The sequence below is a fragment of the Cebus imitator genome, unplaced genomic scaffold (genome assembly GCF_001604975.1).
Source record: "Cebus imitator isolate Cc_AM_T3 unplaced genomic scaffold, Cebus_imitator-1.0 Scaffold43, whole genome shotgun sequence".
In the NCBI taxonomy this organism is placed as follows: Eukaryota; Metazoa; Chordata; class Mammalia; order Primates; family Cebidae; genus Cebus; species Cebus imitator.
In genome coordinates, this window is record NW_016107358.1 from 3,177,867 (window position 1) to 3,199,796 (window position 21,930).

Consider the following 21,930-nt stretch of genomic DNA (forward strand, 5'->3'; position numbering starts at 1 on the left):
ATTTCTGGGAGTCAACATACATCATCCTTATTTAAGGCAGTTTTCTTTGGGATGCAATAATAGATTCGGTTCCTACCCTTATGGAGTTTACTGAAAGTTCAGCCAGGGAGAGAGAAAATTACCTAATACCATGAACTGGAGGAAATATTGGACACTGAGAGATGTGGAGCTGGACCGCTTCATCCAAGTGATCACAACATAATTACTGTGAATACTTAGGATAGAGCCGGGCACGGTGGCTCATGCCTGTAATCCTAGCGCTTTGGGAGGCTGAGATAAACAGATCACTTGAGGTCAGGAGTTTGAGACTAGCCTGGCTAACAGGTGAAACCCTGGCCAACACGGAATCTAAATGTGGAAGAACGGACCAAGATTAGATGGGTGGAAGGCAGGCAATATGACAGGAAGAAGAAAAAGAAGAGAAAGGGTGTGGAGTTTCACACAGAGAGAACAATAGGTACAAAGCCGTGAAGTAAGAGAGTCACATGGTGCGTTCATGTGACTAAAAATCGTCTCATGAGTTGGTCTTGTCTTAAAAAGCAGCTGCCAAGAGCGTGGTTATCCTGGATCCCACCAGTCTCCATCACTTTTAAATTAATTGCAGCCTGATGGCCAGACCCTGGTGCTACCTTCAGCCAAAGGTGTTCATGCATGAGCAGTACTAGCAGAGGCAGCAGGTACTGACCCACCGGAAGCCACACACAGGTCTCCACACCCCACCCCATATTCCTAGTACTAGCCTAAGACTTCCGGCAATCCACCTGCTCCCAATCCTCCTTAGCAGTCAGGATTTGCATATGAAAATATCAGGTCAGAGAATTCCGGTGCTACCCAGTGATAGTCTATCTTCACCATTCATGGATTCCATATTTGCAAATGCAGCTATTTGTAACCCCCAAGTCCATACTGATGGTGATGCAGGATAGGCAAGCTCCAGACTTGCGGCTTAGCCCAGGAGGGTTCTTGGTTTCATCCAGGAAAAATTCAAGGCTGAGCCAGGAGCGTTAAACAGCAACTTTGATTGAAGCAGCAGTGTACGGCGGCAGCAGAGGGACTGCTTTTTGCAGAACAGGAATTCCCTACACACTGTGTGCCCAGAGTATCAGCTCAGAAGCAGTTCTGCACTCATATTTATACCCACTTTTAACTATATGCACATTAAGGGGTGGTTTATGAAGAAAATTCTAGAATGAAAGTGGCAGCTCTCGGGTTGCCATGCTAAGGGGCAATAACTTTTGGGTGTCGCCATGGCAAGAGAAACTGATAGGGCACACTGGCAGGTGTGTCTCATGGGGAGGTGCTTCTGTTCCTGACCTGCTTTAGCTGCTCCTCAATTTGGTCCAGTACATGAGGATTTAAAAAATGCTACACTTTGAGGTAGCCTTAGGGAGGGGCTAGACATCTTCATCACCTCTGAAGGTGGCTCAAGAATCAGAACAAGGATTTGAACGGTATTTCCATGGGTCAAGGGGCAACTCTCTTCCTCTCAATCCCCCCACAGGCCCTTAGGAGGGGTTACCTCTGGGACCACGTATCTCCCATAGGAGGTAATCAGGTCAAAGCCCCACCTCCAGAGTTGAATTCCATCTCCTCCCTCAATGGCTCTTTCAAGGTAATTCCTGCACAGGCACAGACAGGCGAAATATTTGCGGCCCAGGATGCATGCATTCCCAGCTGAGGTCGAGCAAGGCGATGCCCTGCCTTCTTGTTTTGGCTATCGTACTGTAAACAAGTGCCCTTTTTGCAGTCTATTTAATGCCACATTTTTTGCATTTTTATGCTTTTCTTGGTGATTTAACTGTTTAAAATGGTCCCCAAGCAGACTGCTGATGTGTTATCTAGTGTTTTAAATGCAAAAAGGCTGCGATGTGCCTTAGGGAGCAAACCATATGTGTGTTAGCTAAGTTTCATTCAGGCAGAGTTAGAATGCTGTTGGCTATGAGTTCATTGTTAACAAACCAACAATATATTTAAATATGGTGTCTTAAAGCAGAAACACCCACAAAACAAGTTTGTATATTGATCATTAACAAAAATATTGTGTCTAGTAGTTCACAGAAACTGAAGCCTGTATTGCCCTGAGAAGCAATGGCTCAGCTTTGCTAAATCAATGCTCATAACCACTTTATATAATAGAACATAATTACTGTGAATACTTAGAATAGAGCCAGGCATGGTGGCTCATGCCTATAATCCCAGCACTTTGGGAGGCTGAGGTAAGCAGATCACTTGAGGTCAGGAGTTTAAGACTAGCCTGGCCAACAGGTGAAACCCTGTCTCTACTAAAAATACAAAAATTAGTCAAGCATGATGGAAGGTGCCTGTAATCCCAACTACTCAGGAGGCTAAAGCAGGAGAATCACTGGAACCTGGAAGGTAGAGTTTGCAATGAGCCGAGAACACACCACTGCACTCCAACCTGGGCAACAAAAATACATATATATATGTGTGTGTATATATATATACACACATATACATATTCTATATATATAGAAAGAGAGAATAGACTTTATAGACTTATACAGGACAAGAACTAGGGACTGGTTCTCTAGCTCAAAAGTATGATCTTTGTGAGTTGGTATAAGTGCACTGCTGTAGCAAACAGACCCCAAAATTCATAACAATCCAAGTATACAATGGATGTTTACTTCTTAGTCTTATATCATTTTTGAGCAGTGAATGAGCCAGCCTAGGGGCTCTTCTCCATTCACTTCCACAGGGATCACGGCTGGATGAACACTGTCATTATAACACACAGCTTTACCCTGTGCATTATCTTTATTTGCCTAACACAGTAAAGAACACATGGGTGTGAACCTCAGACGTTTTGATGAGCCAGGCCTGGAGGTGGTGCCCATCACTCCTACTCATATTCCATTGGCTACAATTCAGTCACATGACCATGCCTAGCTGCAAAGGAGTATGGGAAATATAGTCTGTATGGGTGACAAGGAAGGCAAGAACAAGATGGCCTTGGCTGCTAGCAGTCTCTGCCACAGTTTGTTTTAAGGACTCATACTGAATCAGGCTCAGACCAAGACCTACAATTGCCCCAGGAAGATCCATAATTTGCTCCCTTCCCTTCAGTTCTTCTTGAAATCTTGGTTCAACATTTATTTTGAGGTGAAACCAAGATCTGTGGGGGGACTGGGAGGAAGACAGCTGTCCCTTGACCTGTGGAAATACTGTTCAAATCCTTGCTCTGATTCTTGAGCCACCCCCAGAGGTGATGTAGATGTCTAGCCCCTCCCTAAGGCTACCTCTAAGACTAGCACTTTTTTAATCCTCATGTACATCAGCAGCTATGGGTGCAACACTGCTCAAAGCCTGAGATCCATAGGACCCTACAAGGAGTTACCTCTGGGACCACATATCTCCCATAGGAAGTACTCAGGTCTGTAAGCCCAAGGCCTCAGCATGAGGACGCCTGGCTCTGGGCAGAGCATTCTGGGACCTCAAGGATTTGCCTGGCCAGATCTGACTTTAGCTGTCTGGGCCCCTTTTCACACCATAAGGCCAGCTGTAAGGAACTGGTGTGAGAGGGAAGCTTGGTAAGAATGCCCTGAGGAAGAGCAGGGAATGGGGGACCTCATCTTCAGCCCCATCCTGAGAAGAAGGAAGCCTCTGTGCTTTGGAAGCATTTGAAAGACTTCATGTAACCAAGGGCCACCCTTGCCTTATTGCTCCCACATACCCTACTGAAGTAAAAAGGGACAAAGACAGGTGATGGCCCATAAAATAGAGCTGCAGAATCTGTCCTGCCCTTCCTGTATATACCTCTCCTGGCTGCCAACAGAAAGACTCCTGTTCTTCTTGAAGTCCAAAAATAATCCCTGAAAGAAAAAAAAGTAATAATGATAACAATTTTTTGTTGAATGCCAGGCACTATGATTAATATTTGATATACGTTGTTGTATTGAATTCTCACCATGACCTGTGATTTAGGTACTTTAGTCTCCACCCAGTTAATGAGGAAACTAAGGCTCAAAGGAGTTAAGTAACCTTGTCCATGTTCACACAGCCAGGAAGAGGTTGAGTCAGGACCTCCTGTCTGACTGCAAAGCCTGCATTCTTAACCTCTGAGCTCCGTGACCCTGACAACACTGGTCACTTGCTGGGTGGGGCAGAGGAAGTCCTAGCTGCCTACACCTTCTTACACCTGCAGCCCTCCGGCTCCACAGCCAGGACCTGTCTCATGCTGACAACCTGCCAGAATGACCCATCACCTCTACATATTCGCCACACTCCTTCTGAACCTTTTCTGTTCAATCTGCTTCCAAGCCTCTCTTGGGCATGAGTCTCATCTCAGTGCACCTGGTAAGTCCCAGGTGCTCTGCCTGAACCTGCCCACCAGCTGCCTGAGCTCCATCATTGCAAAGAGGTGTCTCCAGGATGTTAATGGGAGCCTCAGGTGGCAGATCTCTCTCCTCCTTGTGCACTTCACTTCAGGTGACTCTTGGAAAGACTTGGGATTGTACTACATCTCAAGATTGGTGTCTTCTGTTCACCTCCCCACTGGAGCTCAAAAGGTAATATGCTCCATCAACCACAGAAGTTCATTACTAGCCTAGTATCAGGCCAAGGGTCTGGCCAATGCTTTCACCTGGCAGGCTGCCATCAGAGGCTGCTTGACAACACAGACCTATGGCCTTGATCTCCACCTGTGCAAACAGCCCACATGGCACAGCTGAGCCCCAGACAGGAGGGATGAACCTGGAGTGCTTTTTTGTTTGTTTGTTTTTGAGACAGAGTCTCACTCTGTCACCCAAGCTGGAGTGCAGTGGCGCATCTCAGCTCACTGCAACCTCAGCCTCTCTGGTTCAAATGATTCTCCTGCCTCAGCCTCTCAAGTAGCCAGGATTACAGGCACCCGCCACCAGGCCGGCTAATTTTGTATTTTTAGTAGAGATGGGGTTTCTCCATGTTGGCCAGGCTGGTCTCGAACTCCTGACCTCAGGTGATCTGCCTGCCTCAGCCTCCCAAAGTGCTGGGATTACAGGTATGAGCCACTGAGCCTGGGCAGAGTTTCTCTTAACCCCATGCACACCTCCCTGCTGCTTGACCGGAGACAATAGCCTCCCTACTCAGAATCTACATTTTCCCTCTTCTATAAGGGGAAAGAATAGTCCTTAGGGATCTGTCACTTTAAAATTCTCTGGGGTTAAAAAAAAAAAGGTAACAATATGTAGCCGGGTGCAGTGGCTCACGCCTGTAATCTCAGCACTTTGGGAGGCTGAGGCAGGTGGATCACGAGGTCAGGAGTTCGAGACCAGACTGGCCAAGATGGTGAAACCCCGTCTCTACTACAAACACAAAAGTTAGCTGGGCACATGCAATTCCAGCTACTCGTGAGGCTGAGGCAGGAGAATCGCTTGAACCTGGGAGGCGGAGGTTACAGTGAACCAAGATCAAGCCACTGCACTCTAGCCCGAGCAACACAGCAAGACTCTATCTCAAAAAAAAAAAAAAAAAAGTAATGACATGTTAAACTATGGGTTCTTCCATGAGTTTCTGTGGGCAGTCTTACTCGATGCCATTCGCAACTTTCTTGGCTCATTCTCTCCTGGGGCAAACACCATATATGGCCTCATAACAATCCTTTTCTTACCTTTTTTTTTTTTTTTTCCTGAAAACCAATCCTATTAATTGGTGCAGGAAGGAACCAATGAAAATCTCCTTGTGAAGGCTCATAATTTAGGATGTTTCTTCTTTACATTCCTCCTAGTTTGGGGGTTTTCTGGGGGTGGGGGGGAGTGGGGTGTGCGCAGGCCAAGCCTTTGTCAGGGTGTCGCCAAGCCATCTCAAACTCTCCCCAGCCAGTTCTTTCCCAGCTGTGGGGCTTTTGGCAGAGAAGGGCAGAGGGTGACTCAGATGGCTTCCCAGGAGCCGTTGAGTCCTGCCTGGCTTCCCAGCTGGCTTGGATTGAGCGACAGCATGGTTAACAGATTTGCCAAAAATCACGGCACTGGAGATGGCCCTCCAGAGGTCAGGGATGTTAAGAGAGAGCCAAAGGGCACAGAGCTCTGTTTCAAGACTGGAAGCAGCCAGGGACCCAAGGAAAGTGCCTGGGGCTGAGCATTGGACAGCTCATCCTAGACCTGTCTCCACTCCCTGGAGGACCGTGAACCCATCACCACACATCCCAGAACCTTGGTTTCCTCATCTGTAAAGCCAGCAGGCTGGGTCATCTGAGTGGAGTAGATACTAAATTAGTCTAAGTTCCCTTCCAATGTTGTGATTCTCTGAGTACTTTATAATTTGGGGGTCTGAAAACCCTCCTCTGCCTTTTCCCATTTGTACGGTGTGCTGGGGCCAACCTCAAGGGCAGCACCAGGTTCCACCTCGTTCATGCCTGTTCTTCCTCACATGATCCTTTGCCCCTGCCCAGCCTGTGCCAGGGCACATGGAATTCAGACTGTTCTGATTCATTGACCTTGAAGGCAACCAAAAAACTGGCCTTGCAAAGGGGATCTGACGCCTCCAAAGCCGCGATGAGCCTTCCAGGTGGGTGGCTTTTGAATCTTCTCTCCCTCCTTGGGACCACAAAGCTTTATTTGACCAACATTCAAGCTCAAAAACTTTATTTGCCTGGAGCAACCCCAGGAGTCTTAACCTCGGAGAATTACCTTCTCTCAGGCTTCACCAGACGCCACCCAGGGTGAGAGTGTGGGGTGAAAACACGTCACAGCCACAGCCCTGTGACATTCTCATCTTCCCAGCAGGGAGAACCGGTCCTTGCCAGTGTCAAGAAGTCAAAACAAAGCTCCTTTTCCATGTGCTTTTTCTTCCTCAATGGCTTAGACTGTAAAGTCATCAGGAAGCATGGTCTAGTGCTCCAAGCTGCAGACAGACGGCTTGACCTCTGTCCTGGCGCCCTGGGCTGGCCCAGGCCAGACACCGCACCCCTAGGACTGTTTTCCCATCTGCAACACAACTCGAATCTCTCTAAACCAACATCTCCTCTCACTGCAAAACACAGCCCCCTCCCTCCTCCTGGGGCAGTTGGACTTAGAAACCAGCTCATCTGTAGGGGAAGAAATTCTTATAGGGTAAGCCGCAGAAGGACAAAGCACAGAGGAAGAAAAGAGTTAATCGTGTGCTGGGGGGTGGGGGCGTTGGGGGTTGAGGGATTGAGGGAGGATGATGGTTTAGGGGAGTGTTTATTCCACTCTCCTGGATCCGAGGTGGAAGGTCTCTCCTTTCTAGGGAAACGGGATGGTGTGGCGTGCAGATAAACAGAGAAGCCTGCTGTTGATGGCTGCTGGGTGTCTCCAGGGATCAGTAACACCTTCATCAGAGAGAACGCTTCTGTAAGCATTCTACTTCCCTTCCCCACCCCCACCCCCACCCCTTAAATAAGCAGCTGTTTCCTCTGCCCCTGCGCCTGGCCCCTGGCCACTGCCGGGTCATCCTGCCTACCCAGGGCTGCAGACTGACTTCTCTAGTTTCAGAACTCAACTTCCCTGGGTGCGTCCCGTCTTCTGCCACTTCACAAGGTCTCTTTTCACATCTGCCCTTTACATACGACCCTGCCTGACCCAGCCTCGAAGGAAAGCCCATCCCCCACCCATGGTGGTGTCTGGAGCTCAGAAGGAGCCCTCCCAGTGACCCCCTGCCAGGCCTCTGGGAGGCATTTTCATCTGGTCCTTCCTTAATCCGCTTCCTGCCACCCGGGCCAAGCACACCCAACCAGGCTGCCTGTGGTAGGCTCACAATATCCCTGGCTCTTATGCTATCAGATAAGGACATTTCACATGCCTCAGCCTCACTGACACCAGGTCTGAGGTTTTAACTAAGGAGGAGGAAGGATTAATAGATGCTGGGGCCAAGAAGTCCAAGTATTTGAAGAGACAGACGTCCTTGCTCACAAAAGCTAACCATTGTACACAATTGCATGGCCCTTGGATAAGACTGAGAGCATGGTTCTCACCCCTGGCTGCACATTAGAATCCAGGCTGCTCCCCAGACAGATTACGTGGGAACCCCTAGGGTTGGCATCCAGGCATTGGCTGGCTTTGAGAGCCACTGATCTAAAACAATGCCCCACTTTACAGTTTGGGAAAGAGAGGCCAAGACAGAGGAAGTGATTTGCCCCAAATTAAATGTGGGACAGAGCCCCGAGCCGAACCTGTGTCTCCTAACTTTAAATTCATATCTCTTCCCATTATGATTTTCCATCTGGTCACTTTACAAGAGAGGGCCTTAATCTCAGAGGCACATTAAATTTATCTAAGGGAACTTTTGAAATATACAATGACAGGCTTCTGAAATTCTGGTCTAATTGCTTCCGAGTGTAGCCTGCATGTAAGTATTCCTTAAAGTTCCCTGAGTAAGTCTCATGTGTAGTCAAGGTTGAAAGGAGCCCCGCTTATTAAAGGCTAAACCCCTTTAGAGAGAGAGAGACAGAGTTAATGAGAGAAAAGGAAAGGCAGAAAATAATGCTGTGGAGGTTGGAGGAAGGAAAATGGTTCTTGTAGGAGGAATCTTGGGATCCATCAAAACAAATGATGCTTGAGCTGGATCTTGAAGGTTTCAATACTTAGAAATGACTAACAGCTTTCCAGGAGAGAGAACTGTGTGAACAGGGTCCCATAGGAAAGGATATGGGAGATGGGACAATTGGCAATTGGATGAAACAGGCAAATTGGGACCAGCGTGCATGTGGGAAGCTTTCAATTCATACAGGAGGATGACGTGAACCGTCCAGCCCAGTGGCTTCCAAGCTCCCGCACACATTAGACTCACCTACAGGGCTTGAATGCAGGCTGCTGGGCCCCCCTCAGAGCCCCAGATGCAGTGGTCTTGCTTGGGACCTGGGAATTTGCACTTCTAACAAGTTCCCAAGTGATCATGATGCTTCTGGTCCTCCCAAGACACTTTAAGAACCACTGTGCTAAGCAGGGGGAAATCCCAGGAAGTTTCAGATTTGAATCACTTTGAGAAACATACACATAGAAAAGAAAGACAGAGCGAGAGAGCGTGAGGAGGCACTTCCGTAGGACAGGAACACTGATCTAGCACAGAGGGAGAAGATCGCAGTGCAGAGCAGCTCAGAAGCGGATGCAGGTGCTGCCATCGCAGCAGGGAGGGAGAAAAGCGGCCCAAGGAGGGCCTGGGCAGTGGGACTGGGGAGGAAGGCGGGTTTACAGCCTGTTCAGCAGACGCGTGCGCAGAACATGGTGACCGACTGGATTTGGAGGGAAGGAGGGCAGAGTCCAGGGGGAGTGACTTTTGGAAGGTGAATAGCCTAGCGGGTGCAATTCACGGAGCTGAACAGGCAGGAGGAGGGGCAGGTGTGGGAGCAGTGCCAGGGGCTTGGTTGGAACATGAACCCGAACCCTGTTCTCACGTGCCTGGCAAGAGCAAGACCTCTGACTTGGGCCTAGAGGGTGCCAGAATGACGGGAGCTGTTTCTACCCTAAAACTCTCCTCCAGGGGTGTTGGGTGGCAGGCGGGGGGAGAGCTGATCCAGGGTGGTGACCCATGGTGAGGTGCTTTGGGCCCGCATCCCATCTAGTGGACAGGTGCAGGAGTCAGTAGAGCTCTGTCTCTTCAAATCCAATCAGGGAGGCAAAGGAATCAAGCACTGCCATGCACCCACACTGAAAGCACATTGCTCCGAGACCTTGATCTGCCTTCAGTTTACCAGATGTGCTCCCTGAAGCAGTAGTCCCCAATCTTGGCTGCGCATTAGAGTCACCTGGGGAGCTTTAAATATGCCTGCCACCTGGGCTGCACCCCACACCAATTAAAACAGCATTTCTGGGATAGGACCAAAGATTAGTATATTGGAAACCTCCCCAAGTGATTCCCAAGAGCAGCCAGGGTTGAGAAATGCACCCTGAAGGGTGTATATAGGTAGCCTTCAAATAGCATATTTATGAAAATTATGCTTCCTCCCTAAGGAAATGGCTTGAATGTGTCTAACGCCGCCCTATCCCACCCCACTGCCCTCCTCCCACACAAGAGAACTGATCAAGGGACAGGCCTGGCCTTTTGAGATACATGACTGCTCCAAGCCACAGGCCTGCCTGGCAGGATCTGTTGCCCATAGTCAGAGTTTATGGAACCAGAGGCCACATCCTGGAAGGAGGAGGCTTGAAAGCCCAAAGCCCAGGAATCACAAGGACTCAGATGAGCCAGCTCTCAAAAATGACAAGTTCACTTTCACACTGTTGGTGGGAGTGTCAATTGATTCATTCAAGGAGGCTGGACCAAACAGGGCACAGTGGGTAGAGAGTCTATGGGGAAGGATGGGGCATTGTTCATAGCCAAAACCAAGAGGGAGGTTTTGAGAGCCTGAGAGACCCTGTGGAAAGAACAGGGATGTGGGTGATGGGTGGTGCCCTGCATGAGATTTGGCAACACCAGGCAACTCCTCACAGCTGCTCCGCAGGCGTCCCAGGAGTATGGAGAAGCCAGGAGAGGACAGAGTGTGATGGGGCCTCCTCTCCTTGCCCTCCTCCCCGACTCAGAGTCAGATACGAAGGGCAAAGAGAGCAAAAGGCTGGGAAATCAAGAGCATGAGGAAACTTACAAGGACGGGGATGGGGGCATTCACTCCAGGGGCATATCAGGATTGGGGGGGCCTGAAGTTTGCACAGTTGGGAAGGCGAGGGCTATCTTTAAGAAAAAGAACACAACATGACAAATACAACTGGAGGTCTTGGGTCTGGGAAGGAGCCTGAAGTGAGGAGTCCTAGTGTAAACCTGCTGTGGCCAACAGGCTAATATTCTGCGATAAGACTCATTGCTACCCCGTGCCCCACGTTCCAGGGTCTGGCCTTGTCTGGGATGCCCCAGCAGACTAGGAGGCCAGTTGTCCATTTTATTTCTGGGAAACGAAGGAGTAAAGGAGTCTCTGTGGTCAGTCGCCCAACACATGTTGGTGGCCGTGCCACAGAGAGGTCCTCCGTGCAGCCCTGCAGGCCGTTCACTCCCTCCACAGCTTCACAGTAGGACCTACTATGTGTCAGGGCAGGGCTGGGCATGACAAGCATCACAAGGACTCAGACAGGGCCCAGCTCTCAAAAATGACAAGTTCTCCACTTTTACACTGTTGGTGGGAGAATAAATTGGTTCAACCATTGCGGAAGACAGTCTGGCGATTCCTCAAGGATCTAGAACCAGAAATTCCATTTGACCCAGCAATCTCATTACTGGGTATATACCCAAAGAATTACAAATCATTCTTTTATAAGACACATGCACACGTATGTTTATTGCAGCACTATTCACGATAGCAAAGACTTGGAACCAACCCAAATGCCCATCAATGATAGACTAGATAAAGAAAATGTGGCACATATACACCATGGAATACTATGCAGCCATAAAAAAGGATGAATTTATGTCTTTTGCAGGGACATGGATGAAGCCGGAAACCATTATTCTCAGCAAACTAACACAAGAACAGAGAAACAAACACCACATATTCTCACTCATAAATGGGAGTTTAACAATGAGAACACATGGACACAGGGAGGGGAACATCATACACCAGGGCCTGGGGGAGGGGGTGGGGGTTAGGGGAGGGACAGCATTAGAAGAAATACTTAATGTAGATGACAGGGGATGGTTGCAGCAAACCACCATGGCACGTGTATACATATGTAACAAACCTGCATATTCTGCACATGTACCCCAGAACTTAAAGCACCGTTTTTAAAAAATGACAAGTTCTCTGCCTAAGAGGTGTGCAGGCCTCTGTGAAGGCAGGAGAGAGAGAGGGAGGTGCTTGCCTCAGGCAGTTCGGGTAGGCTTCCCAGAGGCTGCAGCCAGAGAAGGGAGCCAGAGAGAGCTACCTAAGTTCACCAGATCAGGGGAAGTTGGTCTTGCAGAGGGAATAGCCACAACAATATTTATTAAACACCTACTATGTGCCAGGCTTAAATCTGTTATCTGAAGTCAATGAGTTTGTTCAACACCACCACAAACTGGGTCCTAGTATTATCCCCGTTTTACAGATAAGAAAGCTGAGATACAGTGATGTTAAAGAGCTTATTCTCAGTCTCACAGCTATGTAAATGGTGAGTATGAATTTTAAACCCAGGTAGTCTTGCTCTAGAATCCATGTATGCACAAAGCTATGAGGAGACATCTTGTAACACTTTGGGAACTGCAAGATACTCTGTGTCTCACTCACAGGAAGCACAAGGAAGGCAGGCGAGGAAGGGGGCCAGGAGGCAACAGGGATCCTGGAGGGCCTAGAAGAACAGGAAAGAAGTTTGGGTAAGGAACGGTACCCATAAAAGGCAGGGCAGCTACTGAAGGTTTTTAAGCAAGAGCATGGGGTGATCAGATCTAGGCTTTAGAAAGGTTACCCTGGGCCAGGCATGGTGGCTCATCCCAGTAATCACCGCACTTTGAGAGGCCAAGGTGGGTGGATCTCTTGAGGTTGCGAGTTCAAGACCAGCCTGGCCAACATGGTGAAACCCCGTCTCTATTAAAAATACAAAATAGCCAGGCACGGCAGCGGGTGCCTGTAATCCCAACTATTTGGGAGGCTGAGGCAGGAGAATCGCTTGAACCAAGAAGGCAGAGGTTGCAGTGAGCCAAGATGGCACCACTGCACTCCAGCCAGGCGATAGAGAGAGACTCTGTCTCAAAAACAAACAAACAAAAAACAGTTACTGACTCTGTGTAGAAGATGTGATTCGAAAGGATGAATTAGAAGCCATCAGATGGAAGCAGGGGGAATCTCTAAAGATGCTGTTACAGAGTCCTGGCAATTGTGAATGGAACATCAACTGAGGCCAAGGCACCAAAGTTCCTCTGGTTCCAAAGACCACCCACAACAGCCAGTGGGCAGAGGAGACAGAGAGGGTCCATCTTCTGCCACAGGATGTGCTTTGGACGTGGAGCCCAGAGATCTGAGTGCAGTGCCCACCTTCCCACTGCCACCTTCGTGGACGAAGTCAAACCCCTTCACCTCCCTGAGTCACAATTTGCTCATCTGGAAAGTGGGCATCATAATTCATGCTCTGTCTGACTCATTCAATTTGTATGAAATTCAAACAACGTCATGTATGAAAAAAATGGCCCATGGCGATTATTGACAGTACAATGGAAGGTTGAAAATGTCTGCACAATCAGCTGATAGCCTGGAGTCCAAGAGTCTTTTATTCTTGGGCTCAAGTGGTATCCTTTGGCTTGGCAATAAGCTTTCAGCTGAGGCGGGTCCCTTCTTCCCACCTCCACGTGATCCACCCAAGTCCTTCCCTTTCTTCAAAGCACAATCCAAACACCACCTCCTCCAGGAAGCCTTTCCAAAGCCATGCTTTAAGCCCACAGCTGGAAATGGCCTCTCCTCCCCGTGAAGAATGCGACTTTCTGCTCTGCTCTGTGTTCCATCTAGCTGCAGTTGTTTCTGCATTACCTCCCCATGAGCTGCCATAGGCTGCTGCCTTTCTTTTTTCTTCTTCCTTCATTTTTTTAATTTGTTTATTTTTTGAGACAGAGTTTCACCCTTGTCACCCAGGCTGGAGTGCAATGGCACGTTCTTGGCTCACTACACCCTCCACCTCCAGGATTCAAGCAATTCTCCTGCCTCAGCCTCCCGAGTAGCTGGGATTACAGGCACCGCCACCACGCCTGGCTAATTTTTGTATTTTTAATAGAGATGGGATTTTACCATGTTGGCCAGGCTGGTCTCAAACTCCTGACCTCAGGTGATCTACCCGCCATGGGCCACTGTGCCGGGCCGGGTACTGCCTTTCTTATTCCTCTTTCCATCTTCCACTTATCCTATGTGCCAGCACAAAGGATAGTCAATGCCTTTTGGTGCAAAGATTGAAATACAGAGCTACTGAGTGACTGGGCTTTGGATCCACAGAGAAGTCCGGGACAGCCAGTGAAAAGGACAAGAGTGTTTTCGCATGATGGCATAGAAGGGCCAGAGGCTTGACAGCTTCCTTCATCCTTCCAAAGTCCACTCTCCTCCAAAGACAAGCATAGAAATAATAACAGAGTAAATGTCTTCACTAACAGTGATTAAGTACTTATTCTGTGACCATTTGCTAAATATTTTACTGATATGCCTTATCGAAACTTCACAACAAATCTATAAGGTGAAACATCTTTATCCAGCACTTAGTACAGTGCATGGGACAGAGACAGGCTCTCAGTAGATTTTTAAAATAATTTAATTTATTTTTATTTTTTGAGACGGAGTTTCGCTGGAGTGCCGTGGTGCGATCACGGCTCACTGCAACCTCCACCTCTTGTGTTCAAGCAATTCTCCTGCCTCAGCCACCTGAGTAGCTAGAATTACAGGCATGTGCCACCACACCCAGCTAATCTTCTACTTATAGTAGAGATGGGGTTTCTCCATGTTGATCAGGCTGGTCTTGAACTCCTGACCTCAGGTGATCTGCCAGCCTCAGCCTCCCAAAGTGCTGGGATTACAGGGGTGAGCCACCTTGCCTGGCCAGATTTATTTGTTTGAATGATAGATAAGGAAACTGGGCGCATCAGGTGAGGTGACTTGCCTAGTGGAATACAGCTGATGGCTGGCAGAGTGGAAATTCAAATCCTTCTGGCTTAAGGACAACTTCATATTCCCTCTCATCAATGAGAGATGACTGGTTGTGGAGATGTGAGGAAACAGCAGATGTGGTGAGGGACGGCGTCTTTCCTCTGCATTGTAGGAGCTAGAGTCCGAAAGTCCACAAGAGACCCTGGAATCAGTGGTCCTGCTGGTCCAGGCTTCCCCAGGCTGGAGAGTGAAGTACGGGGTATGCATCCCCCTGAAAGTAGGGTGGATGGCCTCGCCATCCAGACAGCAGTGCCCAGTGCAGGACGAAGAGCAGCTTGGCCGGCTTGTGACTCTTCCAAACATTTCCTTATCAGCTTTTTCCTGCAAGGATCTGGGCACTCAACTATGTTACAGGTGCCCGGCTTGATAGAAACCCTGTTTATTAAAAAGAGTGGGGTGTAGTGGCAGTTACCCCAAGGAACTTGGCTATGGAAATCGAGGCCTGGAAGATGACTTGTTATTAAGCCTTGAAGATGAGGCCTGGGGCCTGCTCCCAGGACAGAAGGACTGAACCCATGTGGGCAGTTAATATGACAATTCAAACCTCGGTGGGGTCCAAAATGACCCCTACACATCATTGGAAACTCTCCGGGACCTGCCAACTACTTCTCCTTTCTGGTTGGGCCACCAGCGGCTTTTTCTTCACCCAGAGCAGTAACTGTCTGAACAAGTTGTTTTCATTAATTCTTCAGAGACGTGGATCTTGAAACAAAAATAAAAGATTCCTCCCTTCCTCCTAGAATGAACTTAGGACGGATATAATTTCTACTGCACAAATATAGGCAGTATAGAAATTATAAAAGAAAAAGAGAAGGCCGGGCGCGGTGGCTCAAGCCTGTAATCCCAGCACTTTGGGAGGCCAAGGAGGGTGGATCATCATGTCAAGTGAACGAGACCATCCTGGCCAACATGGTGAAACCCCATCTCTACCAAAAATACAAAAATTAGCTGGGTATGGTGGCACGCGGCTTTAGTCCCAGCTACTCAGGAGTCTGAGGCAGGAGAATCACTTGAACCTAAGAGGTGGAGGTTACAGTGAGCCAAGATCACACCACTGCACTCTAGCCTGACGAAAGAGCAAGACTCCATCTGAAAAATAACTAAATAAATAAGTTCATAATTTATCCTACACACAAAGAGAATCCCTACTGATTTTTTTTTTTTTTTTTTTTTTTTTTTTTGAGACGGAGTTTCGCTCTTGTTACCCAGGCTGGAGTGCAGTGGCACAACCGTGGCTCACTGCAACCTCTGCCTCCCAGGTTCAAGCAATTTTCTTGTCTCAGCCTCCCAAATAGCTGGGATGACAGGCACCCACCACCATGCCTGGCTAATTTGTAAAGTTTTGTAGAGATGGCGTTTCACCATGTTGGCCAGGCCAGTCTCGAACTCCTGGACTCAGGTGATCCACCCACCTCGGCCCTCCCAAAGTGCTGGGATCACAGGCATGAGCTACCACACTCAGCTTCCCTAGTAATAATTTTTTAACCCATCTTTCCTGGCCCTGTTTTTATGCATTTAAAAATATCTAATTGAGCTCATCACGTGGATGAAGTTTTCTGTCTTGTCATTTTCACTTAATAACACAAGTATTAGTCATGTTATAACAACTCTGAATACAGGTTTTTATTTTTTGAGATGGAGTCTCGCTCTGTCCCCCAGACTGGAGTGCAGTGGCACAATTTCGGCTCACTGCAACCTCCGACTCCCAGGTTCATGGGATTCTCCTGCCTCAGCCTCCCAAGTAGCTGAGACTACAGGTGCACGCCACCACGCCCAGCTAATTTTTTGTATTTTTAGTAGAGACTGGGTTTTACCATGTTAGTGAAGATGATCTCAAACTCCTGACTTCGTGATCCACCTGCTTCGGCCTCCCAAAGTGCTGGGATTACAGGCATGAGCCAAAATGCCCGGCCTGAATACAGATATTTTAATGGCTACATAAGAGTCTACCATATATTATAATTTACTTAACTTTCCTCATTGTTAGATGTTTAGGTTGTTTTCAGTTTTTATTGTTATACATAACACTGTAACTTTTAAAAATAAAATAAATCAATAATTCAAGAACAAAAAACAATTTGGGTTGTTTTAGGATATGTCCCCCTCTCCCTCTGCTCAGTTGCTTGAGAGAAGATGGGACCCAAGACGGAAGATGGTGTGAATGCACAGGAGAAAACCCACAGCCTGTGTCTGGGAGAGGACAGGGGAAGCCGATCCCTGCCTGGCTGATCCCACACTCCTCTGCTGGCCCTGTTGACATTTGATAAATGCTTCCTGTGAAGATGTTTACCCAGGAGGAAATTCATCATGCTTCCCCTTCCTACCACGAGGGTGGGAAGAGGGGCTCCATTGGCCTCATTCATTCCAGCCAATGTCTGAGCTGACCACGTCACCACCCTGGGTGCCCCGGAAGGTGTGAGACAAAGGCGTCAGACACAGAAAAGTCTGTGTCGGGACGTGGAGAAGCAGCCAAGAGGGCATGTCTGTAGACATCCAAGTCTACTTGTCACGTGCATCTCCTGTTTTCTTTATTTTTTTCCTCCATTTAAATTAAGCTGCTGATTGTCCTTGTTTTATCCAGGAAGTCCTAAAGGACCCATTGAGAGCTGGGAAGTCCAAAGGACCCATTGTTTTTTCCTCCCTTTCTGGACAAGGAGAAGGAGCTGATGTGGTAGCTGGATCTTCAGTCATGGGAGCAGAGGTGTCCGTGGGCCTGGAAACGCCATTTGTTTCCCAGCAATCGGGGCCTCTTGGTTCCACTTTCAGTTGAGCTGCTGTCTTCTCTAGAGAGGCAGTTGGGGCTGATTGCAGTGGCTCATGCCTGTAATCCCAGCATTTTGAGAGAGCGAGGCAGGTGGATCACCTGAGGTCAGGAGTTTGAGACCAGCCCGACCAACATGGTGAAACGCCATCTCTACTAAATACAAATAATTAGCTGGGCATGATGGCACATGCCTGTAATCCCAGCTACTTGGGAGGCTGAGGCAAGAGAAGAGTTTGAACCCAGGAGGTAGAGGTTGCAGTGAGCCAAGGTCGCGCCACTGCACTCCAGCCTGGGCAACAAGAGTGAAACTCCATCTCAAAAACAAAAAAAAGAGACAGGCACTTGGAAGTATTGAAAGCTGTGATATCAGGGGCCAGTGCGGCCAGTTCAGCTCAGCGTCAGCACTCACTCGCTGTAACCTCCAGCAGGTCCCAGAGTTACTCAGAGCCGAGGCTTCCTCGCCTCTGAAACAAGCCTTGATATCAACTGCAGCCATTTCCTGTGAGGGCCACGTAGTAGAATGCATGGACAAGCACTTTGAAACAGTAAAATAACATGCAGGTGCTGGTTTCCTTTAAGCCAAGGAGCTTGGCCAAGTACCCCAGCTATAAAATGAGCATACTATAAGAATCTCTGCCTCCCACTTTCCTGAATGTCAGAAAGACAGAAGAGATAATATTTGCAAAAGTGTCCAAGATCTTGAGTTGGTTTTCCGTTTCACCAACATCCAAACAATCAAAATAAAACATATCACAGAACTTGTTTCCGTTCTAAACAGTGACCATCTCAGCCACCAATAATACCTTGAAGCAAAGCACCAAAGACTAAATTACCATTTTTTTTTTTTTTTTTTGGAGACAGAGTTTCACTCTGTTGCCCAGGCTTGAGTGCAGTGGTGCCATCTCTGCTCACTGCAACCTCTGCCTCGTGGGTTGGGGTCATTCTCCTGCCTCAGCTTCCCAAGTAGCTGGGATTACAGGCATGCACCATGATGCCCAGCTAATTTTTGTACTTTTAGTAGAGACAGGGTTTTGCCACGTTGGTCAGACTGGTCTCGAACTCCTGACCTCAAGTGATCAGCCTGGTTCAGCCTCCCAAAGTGCAGGGATTATAGGCGTGAGCCACCACGCCTGGCCACTGAATTACTTTTTAAATATCACATTCTTTAAAAGTTCCATAAAATATGACTCTCAGAAACATGTATCAGAAGCAACTCAGTGGTTTCTTTAAAAATCCAGATTCTTGCGCTGCACTGAATCAGACACACTGGGATGTGGGACCCAGGACACTGCATTTTAAGAAGCTTTCTAGGGGCCTGTTTGGCACACTCAAATGAGAGCCACGAATTTAGAAGCCTCATGTCAAGCTGCAGAAGTCACAAAAACCATTGGCTGGGCATGGTGGCTTATGCCTGTAATCCCAGCACTTTGGGAGGCCAACGTGGGTGGATCATGAGGTCAAGAGATCAAGATCATCCTGGCCAACATAGTGAAAACCCGTCTCTACTAAAAATACAAAAAATTAGCTGGGCGTGGTGGCACGCACCTATAGTGTCAGCTACAGGCTGGAACAGGAGAATCACTTGAACCTGGGAGGCAGAAGTTGCAATGAGCCGAGGTCGTGCTGCTGTACTCCAGCCTGGGCAACAAGAGTGAAACTCCAACTCAAAAAAAAAAAGTCACATAAACCTCTCTGTATGCCCTTTAGCAGCCAATCCCTGAACCCTCCAAAGAGAAGATTTGTGTACACAGTATTTACTGGAGCCCAAGTCATAGATAATCCTAGCCTCCAAGGCGCCACCATCCACAGCTCTGATTCTGGCAAAGGCAGATGGAAGAGGCTGGGTCCACCCACCTAGGCAGCCCTGTAGACTTGAGTCCGGACCACAGCAGAAGTTAGCAAGAGAAAACAGAGCTGGTACATGATACAAAAGTAACAATAGGGAGACTGTTCCCCAAGGGAGGCCGGTGGACCTCAGGGGACATCAGAGTCCAGGTCACAGTAGCAACAAAAAAGGGAGGCAGAGGGAGGGGACACACAGGCCATCACGGATTCTAGGAATATGTGTTCTCCGAATGACTTTGGTAGTTTACTTCCATCAATATACAGTTTCCTCTGAGTTCCTGGGGACAAATCTCAATCATGGAGCCTTCAGAAGTAGTGATCACTATCAGGGGTCAGTGGACCTGGGGTCAGCCTACCAGTTGACAGGACCCTGTGCATGAGTGTTTCCACATGGCATGACAGCTGCATGTGGAGATATCAAGTTTCCCATGAGGCTGACCTTCCACTTATTCTTCAGGATGACCTGAGCTGTATTCCATGAGGATTGTTCGCTGTGGGTTTCAGTCATCCTGTAGGAATGTGTGAGCATCTGCTGATGAATGATCTTTCCTTATGTTTGGATGGCCACCACAACCCCTGTGAGTGAGACAAATGTGCTATCATCTACATCTTTTAGGTGAACAAACTGAGGCTCAGAGAGGTTAGACTTATTTCCTAAGCCACACAGGCATAAAGTCCATAGACAGGACTGCAGTCTTCTGCTTCAAATTTCCTTCCATGACAACTTGATTACGTTTCAGAAACTTGGCTTTTGAGATATGTCTAGAAGCTGTTTTCTCAGCACCTTAAAAATCCATAGAGCTCTTCCTACTTGTTTTCTGGTTAAAAACAACCTTCTTATTTAATACTTTGGCACATGAGCTAGAGTGACCAACCTGCCAATTTCCCCAGGATTGTTCCGGCTTTAGCATGAAAGTCCTGCCTCCCAGGAAACCCCTCCACCCCAGGCAACTGAGGCCATTGGTCACCTTACTATGTGCTCAGACTGTCTCAGCCTATCAGTGAGTTCCCAGCTGCACAGGACCCCAGGCCTCGCATCTTCCCATCTGACCTCTGACTCACTCACCTCCATCTTCTACCTGCCCAAGAATTCATACTCTTCAGAGCAAACACAACACTGAGAAATCATTCTCTACTCAGCTAAGCACTTGCAGTGAGCTTCTGATCACAATGGACATCTTAGCAATGTAGGAGACTGCAGGCAGAAATATTAGACTTATCAGCACCAATGTCCAAATGGCCATATATCAAAAATTTGCTTTATTGAACAATGGTGCTAGAAACGAAAATATGATTTGGGACACAGACACTATATTCTATAGTTAAACTAGAAAAAAGTGAGTGTTATTTGCATTCATTATGTCCAATGGAGCAGACAATCTGGTTAATTTCTGGCTCTGTCACTTAACAGCTGTGTAGCGTTGAGTAACTTGCCTAATGTCTCTCTGTACCTCAGTTTCCTCATTAGTAGAATGGAAATGATGATAGAATCTACTTTATGGCATTATGATGAGAATTAATACATAGAAGTCACTAGAGAGTGCCTGCAGTAAATGATGTTAGCTATTGTTCATTGACCCACAACCTACACATGGCAAGGCCAAGGCCAGTATCTAAATACCATGTGCCACACAAACCAAGCAGAGGCTAACAGGGGATTCATTTGTTTCCCAATAATTGGGGAAAGGAAAAGGGAGCCTGGAAAACTGTTCTGGACTGAATGCCTTCTTTCTTCTTCCCTTTAAGAGTCATTGTATCCTCAAGCGCTATTGCTGACTCTATCCTGATCTGGGATGCCCAAAACAAGCAAGAAACAGTCCATCAGTAATGTCCCTCTCATCAGTACAGCACTTTATATCTAGCAGTTCTCTTGTGTGCATGTCACTCTGCCACATCTGTACAAAACCACTTCCGCTACAGACCAGGCTTCTCTGACCCATGTGATCTTGCTAGTGTTGACCACGGAGCTGCTATCTACCATAAGTCTCTTGCTAAGTTGGGTGCTGTGGGAGATGCAGGTTGCAACAAGGTGTAAAAAGTGGGTGGAGCTGACCCTGGACCCATTTACATTTATCTGGGGAAAGAGCTCTTCAGGTCTCCAGGTGTGTAAAACAGGACAATCAAGTGTCAAATGACCTTAGGATTCAGGAAAGACAGGCAAAGGCAGGGCACTGTTGGCAACACAGGGAAGAGACGCCCGCTGTAGCCCAGCCTTTTACACCGACCTTAGTCTTTTAGAACAGATGTGATGAGCACAGTCGACCCGCCAGCCTTAGCCTCTCCGTATGCTCCAGAGAACTTCCAACAGGAAGATTGGCTTTTCTGGCCCTGAGGGCTTTTTCCAGTGCTGGAGCTTTCTAGACGAGCTACAAAATTAGTACTCACTGGGAAATCCACACCCTCTGGGGAGCAGCCTTCAGGGACGAGAGGAGCTGGTGTGTACGCACCCCAGCCCCTCACCCTCTGGGAGGATAGTTTGTGAGGTGTGTGTTTTACACCTTTCCAATAGCTTCCCCCTAGGGATTAAGCTGCAGTTGCTCGTGGTGACAATGGCCCCTTTACCCCTTGCCTCCTCTCCCCTTATCACTCTCTCTGGCTCTTCCTGGTTTTCCTCCTCCCCAGTAAACCACACTCACATCCTTGTCTCAGGGGCTGCTTCTGACAAAACTCAAACTAAGACATCCACCTGTTTCTTGTTAATGGATTAATATTATACTCATTTAACTAATGAGAAAACTAAGACTCAGATTAAATATCTGGTCTGAGGTCACATAGCAAGTATGTG

At 47.9% G+C, this 21,930-nt stretch overlaps 1 long non-coding RNA gene across 1 annotated transcript; it reads left to right on the forward strand.

The window, feature by feature from the left end:
* The first annotated feature begins 6,940 nt into the window (after nt 1–6,940).
* On the forward strand, nt 6,941–13,992 carry LOC108302885. The gene is made up of 3 exons (XR_001824565.2): nt 6,941–7,049; nt 7,207–7,310; nt 13,758–13,992. It is a non-coding gene; the product is annotated as an uncharacterized LOC108302885 (long non-coding RNA).
* Nucleotides 13,993–21,930: the final 7,938 nt, after the last annotated feature.